This window comes from Sarcophilus harrisii, chromosome 1 (assembly GCF_902635505.1).
Source record: "Sarcophilus harrisii chromosome 1, mSarHar1.11, whole genome shotgun sequence".
Taxonomy (NCBI): Eukaryota; Metazoa; Chordata; class Mammalia; order Dasyuromorphia; family Dasyuridae; genus Sarcophilus; species Sarcophilus harrisii.
The window spans coordinates 670,449,941-670,464,428 of record NC_045426.1 but is presented as its reverse complement, the minus strand read 5'-3'; the positions used below and the strand labels follow the sequence as shown (position 1 = coordinate 670,464,428).

At 41.1% G+C, this 14,488-nt stretch overlaps 1 long non-coding RNA gene across 1 annotated transcript; it reads left to right on the top strand.

Moving 5' to 3' along the window:
* Positions 1 to 6,310: 6,310 nt before the first annotated feature.
* On the top strand, positions 6,311 to 9,799 carry LOC116420804. The gene is made up of 3 exons (XR_004231255.1): positions 6,311 to 6,627; positions 9,413 to 9,472; positions 9,655 to 9,799. It is a non-coding gene; the product is annotated as an uncharacterized LOC116420804 (long non-coding RNA).
* Positions 9,800 to 14,488: the final 4,689 nt, after the last annotated feature.

Here is a 14,488-nt window from a genome sequence, read left to right as displayed (position 1 = left end):
ATACTATTTAAAAGGGGAAAATGGAGCTTCTTGAGAATTCACCAATGGGAGGAAGGGGCCCCCAGAGCGTCAGTTATCTTCTCCAATGAGAAAGCTTCAGGGAAGAGGGAGTAGAAAAGTCCAATTCTACACCCTGAGAAATTACTCCAATAAATCTGTGGATTTCAGATTTCATCATGGGAACATTTCCTTAGACCAGAAATTCATGCCCATGGAACTTTACCAGAATCATGTTTTTAAATGTATAAAATAAATTAGGATTACAAAAGAAATCAATTCTGTTGAAATAAATTTATCAAATTTAAAAACAAACAAACAATAAGGATAAACAATGCAAGTCCCAGGCCATTTATACCTGCCCATCCTGGAAGACTCTTTTCCCATGAATTCACCACTGGGGTTTCATCCAATTTGACTGGGTCCTTTCTCAAATTGTCTTCCTAATAAATTGATACCAGTGGAGAGCCAAAACTCTTAATAAGTGACTGACTCACTCTTCTCCTTTCCCCATATTTCTCTGATAACATCCTTCATAACATTTCTGTCCAATTCCTCACTCATAGGGTGTTACACTTTGCTTGTTCCCACAACGCATTTCTCCATTGCCCTTTGCACCATCCTTCAATTCTTTACCATTCTTTGATTCATAAGATGCTAGAATTAGAGCTAGAAGGAACCTCAGAGAGCATTTAGTTCACCTTTTAATTTTACAGATAAAGAAATTGAGTTTCAGAGAGGATAAAGGGCACACAGCTAGTAAGTATCAGAGGCAGGATTTAATCCAACTTTTCCCACTCCAAGTTCAGCCCTTCTGTGAATCAGGGAATGGACAGCTGAGTGACACAGTAGATAGAGTGCCAGACCTGGAGTCAGGAAAACTCATTTTTATTAGTTCAAATCCAGCTTCAGATACTTATTAGCTGTGTTGATGGATCAGAGCCCAGGGTCTGCTCAAAACTGCATAGCCAGCTAAGGAATGTGAAGCAATAAAATCTCTTTTTTGTGACTCCTTATTTGTATCCTGTAAAAGTCCCATCCAGACTTCTTATCTGTCTCCTTCCCTAAATAACAATTCCTTGCTAAAGACAAGACACCATGTCTCCTTACCTAAATGAAAAGACAGCCTGATTCCTCCCTTATCTTTACTTTGTTCTCAGTATGGAGGCTGTTAGCTTACTAACAGAAGACCCCAAATCCCACTATATAAGCTCTTTCAATTTTTCTAAACTCCACTAGACTCTCTTAGAGACTAGTCCGTCATCGATGGAGTAATGAAGTCCTTTGTGATTATAAGAGAATTTCTTTGAATTCTTTCAAACTAATTCTTCAAACAATTCATGAACACTTCAAGTCACTCTCATTTATCTCAGTTTCCACATTTGTAAAATGACCTGGAGAAGCAATGGCAAACCACTTTAGTATCTTTACCAAGAAAGGCTAAATGGAGTCATGAAGAAACAGACATACTTTTTAAAAAAAATGGCCAAACAACAAAAGCGTGGAAGGATCCCTGGAGGAGAATCTAGCAAAGGAGACAGACAAGAAGTAGATAGATAGGAGAACTGGGAGAAAACAGTGTCTTGAAACCAAGAGAGAAGAGATGGTCAAGGAGAGAGGGATCCATAGTAATAAAAGCTACATAGAGACTGAGTCTGCTTCTCTGTCTCCATCACTTTAGCACCGTGCTTAGCATTCTATAAATGCTTTTCATTCATTCATTTGTCACACATTAGTTGTTTGTCCTTCGTTTTGGAAGGGGACCATGGAACCAGGAAAGTACCAAGCAAGTACCATAGGTCCAAGTATGATTTAAGTATGAGGGAGGGCTATGCAGAGTCACTAGTCTCACTTTGTTCTCCAGAGCCAAATGGATCCTGTGGCCAGACACAGATCGGGATGACAGTTATTAATATGTTGGACAAAGACGCAAAAGAATGAGGGGTCCAAAATGAGAAGCTGCTTTGTAATGGCCTCAAGCTCCTTAACAGCAACATCCTGCAGTGATGGTTTGCCTGGAGCCATCCTTCTCAGAGTCTGGGTGGTGGTGATTTGATTACCATTCCCAGAGAAAGAGGTGGGAAAGGAATGACTGTTTACAAGCTGTGGTTCGGGTTGCAGATCATGGCAAGGAAGTGGACAGGGCGGGTAGTGGGGTGGGACGGGAAGTATGGTCTGGGCACTGAGGCAGGATAGATAGAGTTGCTTATGTGTTAGGATGACACAACCCCAGGATGGTGGTACCAAAGTGAGGGGTGTACTGGTAAATGTTTAAAAACCAACTCTCCAGAAAGAAAAAAAAAAGCCATGTGCAACATATTTTTAAAGTTTTATATGCATTATCAATATTTTCTCCATCACTTTTTAAAATAACTTTTTATTTTTCAGAATATATGCAAAGATAGTTGTCAACATCTATCTTTGCAAAACCTTGTGTTCCATATTTTTCTCCTTTCCTTCCCCTCACAGAGAGCAAGTAATCCAATATACGTTAAACGCACAATTTTTCTAAACTTATTTCCACATATATGCTATGCAAGAAAAATCAGATCAAAAAAAGAAAAAAATGAGAAAGGAAAAAAGCAAACAAACAACAACAATAACAAAGGTGAAAATCCAATACTTTGATCCACCTTCAGTCCCCACAGTCTTCTCTCTGGATGCAGATGGCTCTCTCCATCACAAAGCTATTGGAATTAACTTGAATCACCTCATTGTTGAAAATAGCCATGTCCATCAGAGTTGATCATCATATAATCTTGTTCCTGTGTCCAATGTTCTTGGTTCTAATTACTCCACCAAGCATTAGTTCATGCAAATCTCTCCAGGCCTCTCTGAAATCATCCTGCTAATTGTTTCTTATAGAATAACAATATTCCATAACATTCATTTACCATAATTTATTCAGCCATTCTCCAACTGAGGCATCCACTCAGTTTCCAGTTTCTTGACACTACAAAAAGGGTTACAAACATTTTTGCACATGTGGGTCCCTTTCCCTCCTTTATGATCTCTTTGGTAGTGAGACTGCTGGATCAAAGGGTATGCACAGTTTGGGCACAGTTCTAAAGTGCTCTCTCCAGAATGGTTGGAACAGTTCACAACTCCACCTACAATGTATTAGTGTTCCAGTTTCCCCATACCCTCTCCATATTTATCTTTATCTTTTTCTGTCATCTTAGCCAATCTGAGAGATGTGAAGTGGTGCATCAGAGTTGCCTTAATTTGCATTTTTCTAATCAACGGTGATTTAGAGCATTTTTTCACAAGACTAAAAATGGCTTTAATTTCTTCATCTGAAAACTGTTTATTCTTTTGTCAGTTGGGAAATGGCTTGTATTCTTATAAATTTGAATAAATTCTGTATATATTTTAGAAATGAGGACTTTATCAGAAACATGAATATAAATTCTGCTCTCCCCCCTCAATTTTCTGCTTCCCTTCTAATCTTGGTTGCATAGGTCTTGTTTGTACAAACCATTTTTAATTTAATATGATCAAAATTACCCATTTTTGATTTCATGATGTTCTCTGATTCTTCTCTGGCCAAAAATTCCTTTCTTCTCTACAGATCTGAGAGGTAGACTATCCCTTGCTCTTCTCCATCATTAGATAATCAACAAAACAATGAATTAAACCCTGGTTTGTAGCAATTGCTGATTTCTAAGTTATACAAGCTCAAACTGAATATTTAACACTGGGCTCTCAGGAGCACCAACATATCCCTGACCAAAGTGGAATGGATTAACTCTCCCAGGAGACCCGAGGATATTTGCCCCTTTACAGGCAAAGAAACTGAGACACAGGGATTCAGTGACTTCTCCAGAGTCAGCTAGCAAGCATTTGAGGCAGAATCTGAACTCAGCTCTTTATGACTCTAAACCCAGCACTGTTAAGTGTGCCATCTAGTGGACAACTATTGCTATGCAGCATTATCTAGACTGACTAATACTACTGGTTTGTCTTGGGAACTGTTTTTCTTTCTCTTTATTTTTTAATTCTTGGTCCTGAGAGATAGCTCTTTAAAGGGAGAAATGTAATTAGAAATAAAAATGGCAAAAAATAAAAAAGAATAAAATGATATAATATTTGTAAAAAAGTACTTAAATAGTGCCTGATACATAGTAGGGGCTATATGCATGCTTATTCCCTTCCTTTCCTCAGAGAAGCCTCAGCCTAATTTTTATATGAATAATCAAAGGATCACTGTGAACACGTTATCTCTAAATTCTGCTTGGGACTAGTTTTGTGAAAGATTAGTTTCTGGCTTTTTAATTCTTTGCATCTAGAATAGCCAGGAGTGCATGGTATGTTGGATTTTATTTCCCCCCAATTACATGTAAAAGCAATATTATTTTTTAAAGTAGGTTCTTAATACTTTTTAAATCGAATTAAATTGCATTTCTATGACTTGAGAGAAAATTCTCTAGGAGTTACAAGCTAGCACTTATTTTTTAAGTCTGATAATGGTTAGCATTTATATAGTATTTTAAGTTTGGCTGAGTACATACGGTAAAGTCTCAAAAAGTGGGAATTCCCACTGCATCTTTCCACAGAGTTGGAACCAATGACATATTGCACATAATTATAACTTTGAATAGTGTGGATTCAAATATATGCAATCACCAATGAAGAACTAGGACATGATATCTCACTTGATCTGCAAAACAACTATGGAAGGCAGAAGGCTAGTATTATCATCCCCATTTTATAGATGAAGGAAACTGAGGTTGAACCAGATTATATGACTTGCCCAAGTCACATAGCTTCTAAATGTTTGAGGGAGGAGTTGAATTCACATCTCCCTGACTCCAAGTGCAACATCTGTATCCACCTCATTACCTAATTGCCCTTATAGAGTCACAGAGAGTGGCAATCCAGTTTAATCCCTTAATTTTACAAATGAGGAAACGGATACAGTATAAAAATGTTATGGAATATTATTGTTCTGTAAGAAACAATCAGCAGACTGATTTCAGAAAGGCCTGGAGAGACTTAAATGAACTAATGCTGAGTGAAATGAGCAGAACCAAGAGAATATGGTACACAGCAAGAAGATTATACGATGATCAATTCTGATGGACCTGACTCTTTTCAATAATGAGATGATTTGGGCCAGTTCTAATGATCTTGTGATGATGAGAGCCTTCTTTATCCTGGATTGTGAGAACTGATTGTGGATCACAATATAGCATTTTCACTCTTTTTGTTGTTTTTTCGCTTGTTTTTTTTTTCTAATTTTTTTTTTCCCTTTTTGATCTGATTTTTCTTGTGCAGAATGTTAATTGTGGAAATATGTATAGAAGAGCTTGCAGATGTTTAACCTATATCGGATTACTTGCTGTCTAGGGGAGGGAACAGGGGAAAGAGAATGAGAAAATTTTGAAACGCAAGATTTGGTGAGGGTGAATGTTGAAAACTATCTTTGTATGTATTTTGAAAATAAAAACCTATTTTTTTAAAAATGAGGAAACAGGCTCAGAAAGTGAAAGATTTTTGAGGGAAGGTTTGAATGGGAGTGCTCAGCCTCCAGATTTACCGTTCTTTCCACTGTGGCCCCTACTTCTCTTGTAACCCTATCACAGAAATGCTCTCAAGGGAGGTAAGAGAATTAGCAATTATGTTGCTAAGTGGAAAATTTAGAGTAGAGCTCCAAGAAGCAGTGTGATCTGGGATATATGGCCCTGAGCTGGAAGCCTAGGGTCTCAAGTGCCAGCTCAGTCACTAATCTGGGCTTGAGTCTTTACCCGGGCCACTTGCCTTACCTATCACTTACCTGGGATCAGTATTCCATCTCTGTAAAATGAGGTGGCTGGACTAGAGGACTAGATAATGTCTCAGAGTCCTCCTCCCTGTGCTAACCAGCCTCGCTACCACTCTGGGCGGTATTACCCCCATTTTACAGATGAGGAAACTGAGGCAAAAAGACATTGAATAGTGACTCACCTAGGGTCACACAGCTAACAGGTGTCAGAAGCAGGATTCAAAATCAGGCCTGCCCTTCTACGATCTAAAGTTCCTTCTAGTAATGTGTCTTCCAGCTCTGACAGTCTATGCTAGTGGAATCTCAGAATTTCAGGCTTGGAAGGGACTAAGTAATCATCCAGCCTAATCCATCCCTGAAACACAATCCAGCAAGATTTTATTTGAGCCTACACTGAAAGAGCCTCCAGGCAGCCCAAGCCCCTTCAGGACAGCTCAAATTGATAGAAAACTTTTCCTTATGTCAAGACTGGATCTCTTTCTTCACATATGTTCTAAGATCCTTCCAGCTTTGATGTTCTATGTTCTGTGTTCTATGATTCTAGAGGTGAAAACGTAGGAACTAATGGAGGAGTAGGGGATGTTGGGACTTGGGGGGAGGGTCTGGCCCCCTGTAAGGCAGGGACAAGACCCTGCACCTTCTGGAGAAATCTCCCTGAGTTCTTGTAGTGGAATCCCTGAAATCCCCAGATCTTGGCTCTGGTCAGGGACCAGCACTCTTTCCCTTGGCTGCCGGGACTGAAGGGGTTTGGCCCCAGCCTGGTGCCTTCGGGAGCTGGGGCTGAGGGGCCAGAGAGGGAACCTCCCATTGGAAAGACCCGAAGCTGAGCCTGGCTGTGCCGACGTGGACACACATCTGGGATTCTGGTAAACACGGGGTGATGTCAGCACGAGACTGGGACTTCCGAGAGCCAGCAGGGCTCCAGGAGGAGGAGGGAAGGCAGGAAGGAGGCCTAGGAGATAGAGGGATGGCAGCCTGAATCTTGGGGGGTGACCCAGCCTGGCCCCCAGTAGGGGAATAAGAATTATTCTGAAAGGGAAACCTAAGTCTTGTCCTAGGAAAGCCTCCAGTCTGGGGGTGCAAGGTATGCACTGTGAGACCTCTAAAAAAAACTCCCAGTCTGGGATGGAAAAAGGGCTTGAGCCTTGGGGAGCTCAGACTGAAGAAGGAAATAGTAATCACAAAACCTAAACCCTGGAAAGTATCTCAGGAGCCATCTGAGCTCCTCCAAACCCATTGCTTCTACAGTGTGTCCCCCAAATATTGTCTAACCTTTGTCCAGAGATCGCCGAGGAGGAACCTACTGCTCCCGAGGCTGCCCATTCCCCTTCTGAATTTAGTCTAATTTTGGACTCCAAAAAGGTCTAGGCACTAGAAAGTTTTTTTTAAATAGAGATCTGCTCCTATGCCCCTTATTCCCCAATATTCTCTCTCTTCCCTGAGGCAGTTGGGGTTAAGTGACTTGCCGAAAGTCACACAGCCAGGAAGTGTTAAGTGTCTGAAGTCAAATTTGAACTCAGGTCCTCCTGACTCTAGGGCCAGTGCTCTAGTGCTCTATCTACTGTGCCAACTAGCTACCCCCCCTCCCAATTTTCTCTTTTAGGGTTAAATTGAATGCCAAAGCCCTTTTCTAAGGGAAGGTCTTTCCCATAGTACTATCAGTCATTTCTTTTCCAGGCTCAACATCCCCATTTCCTTCACATGATCTCAAGGTCCTTCTCTCTCTCCATTCCTAATTAATCTGGACACAATGCAGCTATGGAATAAATAAAATGAACTGAAGAGGAGGTTCAGATTTAGGAGGAGTGGAGACAGGAGAAAAGGAGGGAGGGATAGGAGTTTATAATCAGAGAGGGTAACTTCAGCAAGCACATGGGAGTGAGTAAAAAAAAGGTAACTTCCCCTCTGTGGGTAGCTAAGATAACAATATAGGAGAGGACATGGGAATGAAGTTTTTAAAAAATAAACAAAATAAAAGGTTGATTAATTAGCAGACTCAAGAATCTGTGGTGGGACTCAAAAGGACCTATTATAAGCTGTGTGATGGTCTATGAGATTTGTTTATAACAGATTGTCTTGTAACTTGCTTTATAGTTCTGAACATTTTTTTCCTTTTTCCTGATCTTCAATGCTAATCAGATAATAGTAGCTCATTTGATCAAGCCAATTCATCTTGGTGCTGCCCCAGTTCCTGAGACCCAATTAGGGGTTGCCTTCAGGTACCAATGAGAATGACCATCCTCTCCATGGGGAGGTGCCCATCCAATATTCCAAACAAAGCCTCACTCTGTGGCAAACTTATCAAGTTGAATTTATGTGAGGGAGCTCCCTAGATCAATTCCCCATCCATTCACACTACTCCAGCTTCCTATAGGAATCAATATTGGAATCCCCTGGATTGAGGGCAAGCATCAGAGTAGAAAGGCAGATGCTGAGCCAGGTAATTAATTGAGAGGGCAAAGGCAAAATACAATGGAGTCTAGTCAATGATATCATCAAAGGTGCTTTAGATTGTATGAATCTTTTTTCTGTACTACAGTTTTCTCATTTGTAAAGTTATAATAACAACAGCCCCTGTCTTGCAGGGTTATGATGAGGACTGAATGAAATATTTTAAAGTGCTTTGCAAACTTTAGAGCAATATGTGAACATTAGCTATTTATGTAATGGGAGCTATTATAACCATTGAGTAGTTATTAGTACAATGCCTAGCACATAGTAAGTGCTTAATAAATGCTTGTTGATAGGTAGTGTAATGAAGAGAGTGCTGGACTTGAAGATGGGAAGATCTGAATTTATATCCTGCCTCAAAATTAGCTGTTTGGTTTTGAATAAGCCAATTATCATCCTTCAGCCTCAGCTCCTCTGTAAAATGGGGATAATATTAGCATCTATTTCACAGTGTTATTGTAAGAATTAAATGAAATAATACAAAACTCCAAACCTTAAAGCACTTATGTAAATGCTACTGATTATTATTGTTGCTGTTAATTGATTGACTGATTATTGACTATGTGCCAAGAACTGATTAGACATTAAGAATTCAAAGACAAAAACAAAAATGGTCCTTTCCTCAAGGAACTTACTTTCTGTTGGGAAGAAATAACATGTTCCCAGATAAAAAATTTTTTTTCAAAATATACGGAATTTTAAAGGCAAATGGGAACTGCCAACAACTCAAAATGTTCAATGAAGAAAGGGCTCTTGTAAATGGTGGTGGCTTGAACTCAATCTTCAATGGAGGAAGAAATCCCAAAAAAACAGAATTAAGAAGGGAGAACATTGTGGGGATGGAAGAAAGCATATGCAGAGATACCAAGGGGGAGATGGGATGTTATGAATGGAGGTGGGGGAAATAGATGGATCCTCAGATTTATAGATCCAGATATGTGCCAAACTGGATGTGCTATAGCCATCTCACACTCAATAAGCTCCAAACCAAACTCATAGTCTTTCCAATCCATCCCCATCTCTTCTCTTCCCAGCTTTTCTATTACTATTGAATTTACCACCATTTTCTCAATTTGGCAGCCTCCTTGACTTCTCCTTACCTGCTCAAGTCTTACTGTTTCAGCAAAGTAGCATATAATAAACCCTTAAAATATTTCATTACTTTTTTTTTTCTTTTTTCCCTTATCTCTGCTGACTCAGCCACCATCTTGGTCCTGGGCCTCCATCACTTCAAATTTGGACTTCTAAAATTACCTTCTGGTAAGTCTCACCACTCCAATCCATTCTAAAACACAGATCTGACCATGCTAATCCCCCTCCCTTCCCATTCTCTTCTTCATAATCAATAATTATATTATGACATCATATATATTATACATAATATTAAATAATAATTTCCCCATTTCCATTCTTCTCACCCTTCTTTTCCTTTCACATACTAGGCAGTACAGCGACACTGACCTCCTTACATACAACACTCCATATCTGACTCAACGGCTTCTGTACCTGCGAGCATCTCTCAACTTCCACCTCCTGCTTTCTCCAAGACTAAATCCTACCTTGTGTAAGAGATCTGTCCTGGTTCTCTGCATCAGCTATTGTCTTCTGAGAAGGCCTTCCATTTACACTCCACTATGTCTCTACATAATTGTTTGCATGTTGTCTCTCCCATTAAGGAGAGCTTGTCAGCACCATGTTTGCCTTTCTTTATGTGCAAGGGCTTGGCGTATTGGAAGCACTTAATAAAGACTGGATGGCCAACTGACTGACTGCCAGGAAGCTACTTTGGCTCGAATTAAGCTTGGCTTCTTTTACAACTCAGTTAAGTTCCAACTTCTTCAAAAAGCCTTTCCTGGTGCTCCTTAATATTAGTACTTTTCCTCTGTTGATTAACCCCAACTCCTATTATCTTTGGGTGACAAAATGAGATAGAGCACTAGGCTTGTAACCAAGATTAATCTTCCTGAGTTTAAATCCAGCCTCAAACACTTACGAGCTGTAGGATCCTAGACAAGACATTTAACCTCATTTGCCTCAGTTTCTTCATCTGAAAAATGAGCTGCAGAAGGAAATGGCAAATCACTTCAGAATCTTTGCCAAGGAGAAGTCAGACACTGACAAGACTGAAAAATGACTGAATAACAATAAATCCTATCTCCAACATGTTCATATGTAGTTAAGCTCTGTTAAACTAAAGATACCTTTTTTCTTTATTTGTATTTCCAGTAATTAGAACTTTGCCTGGCCTATAATAGGTCCTCAATAAACACCTGCTGACTTGACTTGAATGCTGAAAGGTTGGAGGTGAGAAATAGGGAATCTGGTTGGAAAAACATAGCAGACCCAGATATGTCTTGAAATCTCCCTTGAAACTACTGTCCTATATTTCTATCCATGTTTTCCAATGAATTTCTACAGACCTAGCTGTCTCTACACACTTCTTCCTAACCCTACTCAACCCCCTTTTTTTTTTTTTGCTTTCATTTAATTTTATTTCTTTTTGTTTCTATTACAATAACTTTTTATTGACAGAACCCATGCCAAGGTAGTTTTTCACAACATTATCCCTTGCACTCACTTCTGTTCCCATTTTTTCCCCTCCCTCCCTCCACCCACTCCTCTAGATGACAAGCAGTCCTATACATGTTGAATATATCCTAGACACAATATATGCCTACTCAACCCTTTGTAATCTGGCTTCAAACTGCACAGTATAGTGATACCACACTCTCAAAAGTTGCCTTTGATCTTTTTGCTGATAAATCCAAAGCCCTTTTTCCCATCTTTGTGCTTTTAAATAGTACTGCTACTTGTGACACTGAAGATCACTTTATTCTCCAAGATTTGTTCTTTTTCCTTGGTTTTCCTAGAACACTTAAAACACAAATTTTCTCTAGGTTTTTCTCTCACAGTGCTGGGCACACAGCAAGCACTTAATAAATGTTTGATTGATTGATTGGTCCCCCAGACTCTGTCTTAGTACTTCTCTTGGCAAACTAACAAAAACCTTCATGAACTAAAGTGTCATCTCTCCACAGTTTATACTCAGATTTATATCTAGCTCTAATCCCGCTTGTGAACTTAGTTCCACATAGTCAAGTTCCTGTTGGACAACCTGCCCTCTCTATCCTACCGGCATCTCAAATTCAAAATGTCCCAAACATAATCCATGACCTTCTCCCTTACATTCTATCCTCCATAAATCCCATTTCTCCCGAGTGCCCCCGCCCCTTCTGGGCACTCATATCCTGACCTTCCTTTCCCGTCACCTCCACTTCCACCACCACCTTTTAGTCGCAGAGTCCTACATCTCTTCCATCTTCCTGCTTTGCCTTCCCCATCACTCCCTTGGATGTTGGGGGAGAATTTTCTGACTGGTTTTCCTGCCTCCAGGCTTTCCCTGCCTCATGCATCCAAGCAGCTGTTTAAGACACTCTGTATGAGCTACAGATCTGACCTTATCAATCCCACCCAGACCCAGCCATCTTCAATGGCTCCCTCGGCCCTAGGCTACGGCACTGAGACTCCGCCTCCAGCCGCATTTGGCCCCCTCCTCCCCGTTCCAGTTTAACCTTGCTCCTTCTCAGACAGGGTCTTCTAGGCAAACTGGACTTGACCTTGTCCCGCGGGAGGCACCTCTTCCTGCGTTCGCTTCCAGGCCCTAGCTTGGGTCCAGCTTCAGCTCAGCCGCTACCCCCTTTCTGCTGATACTTATTAGGTAGTCTGCTTTTTTCCTTTGTGTTCTGCTCTTTTCCTTTTTGTGTTCTGCTCTTTTCCTTTGTGTTCTGCTCTTTTCCTTTGTGTTCTGCTCTTTTCCTTTTTGTGTTCTGCTCTTTTCCTTTGTGTTCTGCTCTTTTCCTTTTTGTGTTCGCCTTTCCTTGGTTCTGCCTTTTCCTTGTGTTCTGCCCCTTTTCCCTTTATGTTCCGCTCTTTCCTTTTTCCGCTCTTTCCTTTGTGTCTCTGCCTTTCCTTGTGTTCCTCCCTTTTCCCTTTGTCTTGCCTTCCTTTTGTTCGCCTTTCCCGGTTCGCCTTTTCCCCGGTTCTGCCCTTTCCCTTTTATGTTCCGCCCTTTCCTTGTGTTCCCTGCCTCCTTTGTGTTCCTCTTTCCTTGTGTCTGCCTTTCCTGTGTCTCCCCCTTTCCTTGGTTCGCCCTTTTCCTGCTGCCTTTTCCCTTGTGTTCTGCCTTTTCCTTGTGTTCTGCCTTTTTCCTTTGTTCTGCCTTTCCTTGTGTTCTGCCTTTCCTTCCTTTGTGTTCTGCCTTTCCTTGTGTTCTTTCCTTTTCCTTGTGTTCTTTTTCCCTTTTTGTGTTCTGCCTTTCCTTTGTGTTCTGCCTTTCCTTTTGTTCCTGCCTTTTCCTTGTGTTCTGCTCTTTCCTTGTGTCTGCCTTTCCTTTGTGTTCTGCCTTTCCTTTTGTGTTCTGCCTTTCCTTTTGTTCTGCCTTTCCTTGGCTGCCTTTCCTTTGTGTTCTGCCTTTCCTTGGTTCTTGTTTCCTTGTGTTCTTCCTTCCTTTTGTGTTCGCTTTCCCTTTGTGTTCTGCCTCTTTCCTTTTTGTTTCCGCCTTTCCTTGTGTTCCTCCTTTTTCCGGTTCGCCCTTTCCTGGTTCCGCCTTCCTTTTGTGTTCTGCCTTTCCTTTGTGTTCTGCCTTTCCTTTTTTGTGTTCCGTCTTTCCTTGTGTTCTGCCTTTCCTTTTGTGTTCTGCCCTTTCCTTTGTGTCTGCCCCTTTCCTTTGTGTTTGCCTTTTCCTTGTTCGCCTTTTTCCTTGTGTTCTGCTTTTTCCTTTGTGTTCTGCCTTTCCTTTTTGCCCCCTTTTTGTGTTCGCCTTTCCTTTGTGTTCTGCCTTTTTCCTTTGTGTTCCTTTTTCCCTTTGGTTCTGCCTTTCCTTGTGTTCGCCTTTCCTTTGTGTTCGCTCCTTTCCCTTTTGTGTTCTGCCCTTTCCCTTTTGTGTTTGCCTTTTCCTTTTTGCTCTTTCCTTGTGTTCTGCCTTTCCTTGTGTCTGCCCTTTCCCTTTTCCTTTTTTTGTGTTCGCCCTTCCTTGGTCCTGCCCCTTTTTCCCTTTGTTCTCCTTTTTCCGGCCCCTTCCGGTTCGCCTCTTTCCCTGGTTCTGCCCCTTTCCCTTGTGTTCGCCTTTCCTGTGCTCCTTTCCTCTGTTTCTGCCTTTCCTGTGTTCTGCCTTTCCTTGTGTTCTGCCTCTTTCCTCGGTTTCTGCTCTTTCCCGTTTCTGCTTTTTCCTGTGTTCGCCTTTTCCTTTGTGTTCTGCCTTTCCTTGTGTTCGCCTTTTCCTTGTGTTCGCCTTTCCTTGTGTTCTGCCTTTTCCTTGTGTTCCGCCTTTTCCTTGTGTTCTGCCTTTCCTTGTGTTCTGCCTTTTCCGGTCCGCCTTCCTTTTTGTGTTTGTTTCTTTCCTTGTGTTCGTTTTTTCCTTGTGTTCTTCTTTTTCCTGGTTCTGCCCTTTCCTTTGTGTTCGCCTTTCCTTGTGTTCCCTTTTTCCTTGTGTCCTGCCTTTCCTTTGTGTTCTGCTCTTTTCCTTTTGTTTCTGTTCTTTTTTCCTTTGTGTTCTGCTCTTTTCCTTTGTGTTCGCCTTTCCCGGTTCTGCTCTTTCCCTTTGGCTGCCTTTCCTTGTGTTCTGCCTTTCCTTGTGTTCTGCCTTTCCTTGTGTTCGCCTTTTCCTTTGTTCCCGTTTTTCCTTTTTGTGTTCTGCTCTTTTCCTTTTTGTGTTCTGCTCTTTTCCTTTGTGTTCTGCTCTTTTCCTTTGTGTTCTGCTCTTTTCCTTTTTGTGTTCTGCTCTTTTCCTTTGTGTTCTGCTCTTTTCCTTTGTGTTCTGCTCTTTTCCTTTTTGTGTTCTGCTCTTTTCCTTTGTGTTCTGCTCTTTTCCTTTGTGTTCTGCTCTTTTCCTTTTTGTGTTCTGCTCTTTTCCTTTGTGTTCTGCTCTTTTCCTTTGTGTTCTGCTCTTTTCCTTTTTGTGTTCTGCTCTTTTCCTTTGTGTTCTGCTCTTTTCCTTTGTGTTCTGCTCTTTTCCTTTTTGTGTTCTGCTCTTTTCCTTTGTGTTCTGCTCTTTTCCTTTGTGTTCTGCTCTTTTCCTTTTTGTGTTCTGCTCTTTTCCTTTGTGTTCTGCTCTTTTCCTTTGTGTTCTGCTCTTTTCCTTTTTGTGTTCTGCTCTTTTCCTTTGTGTTCTGCTCTTTTCCTTTGTGTTCTGCTCTTTTCCTTTTTGTCCTTCCCGGTGCCTGGCTTAACAAACGCCCCATCGATCTTCTCTCACGGAACCCTTTGACCAAGAAGGGA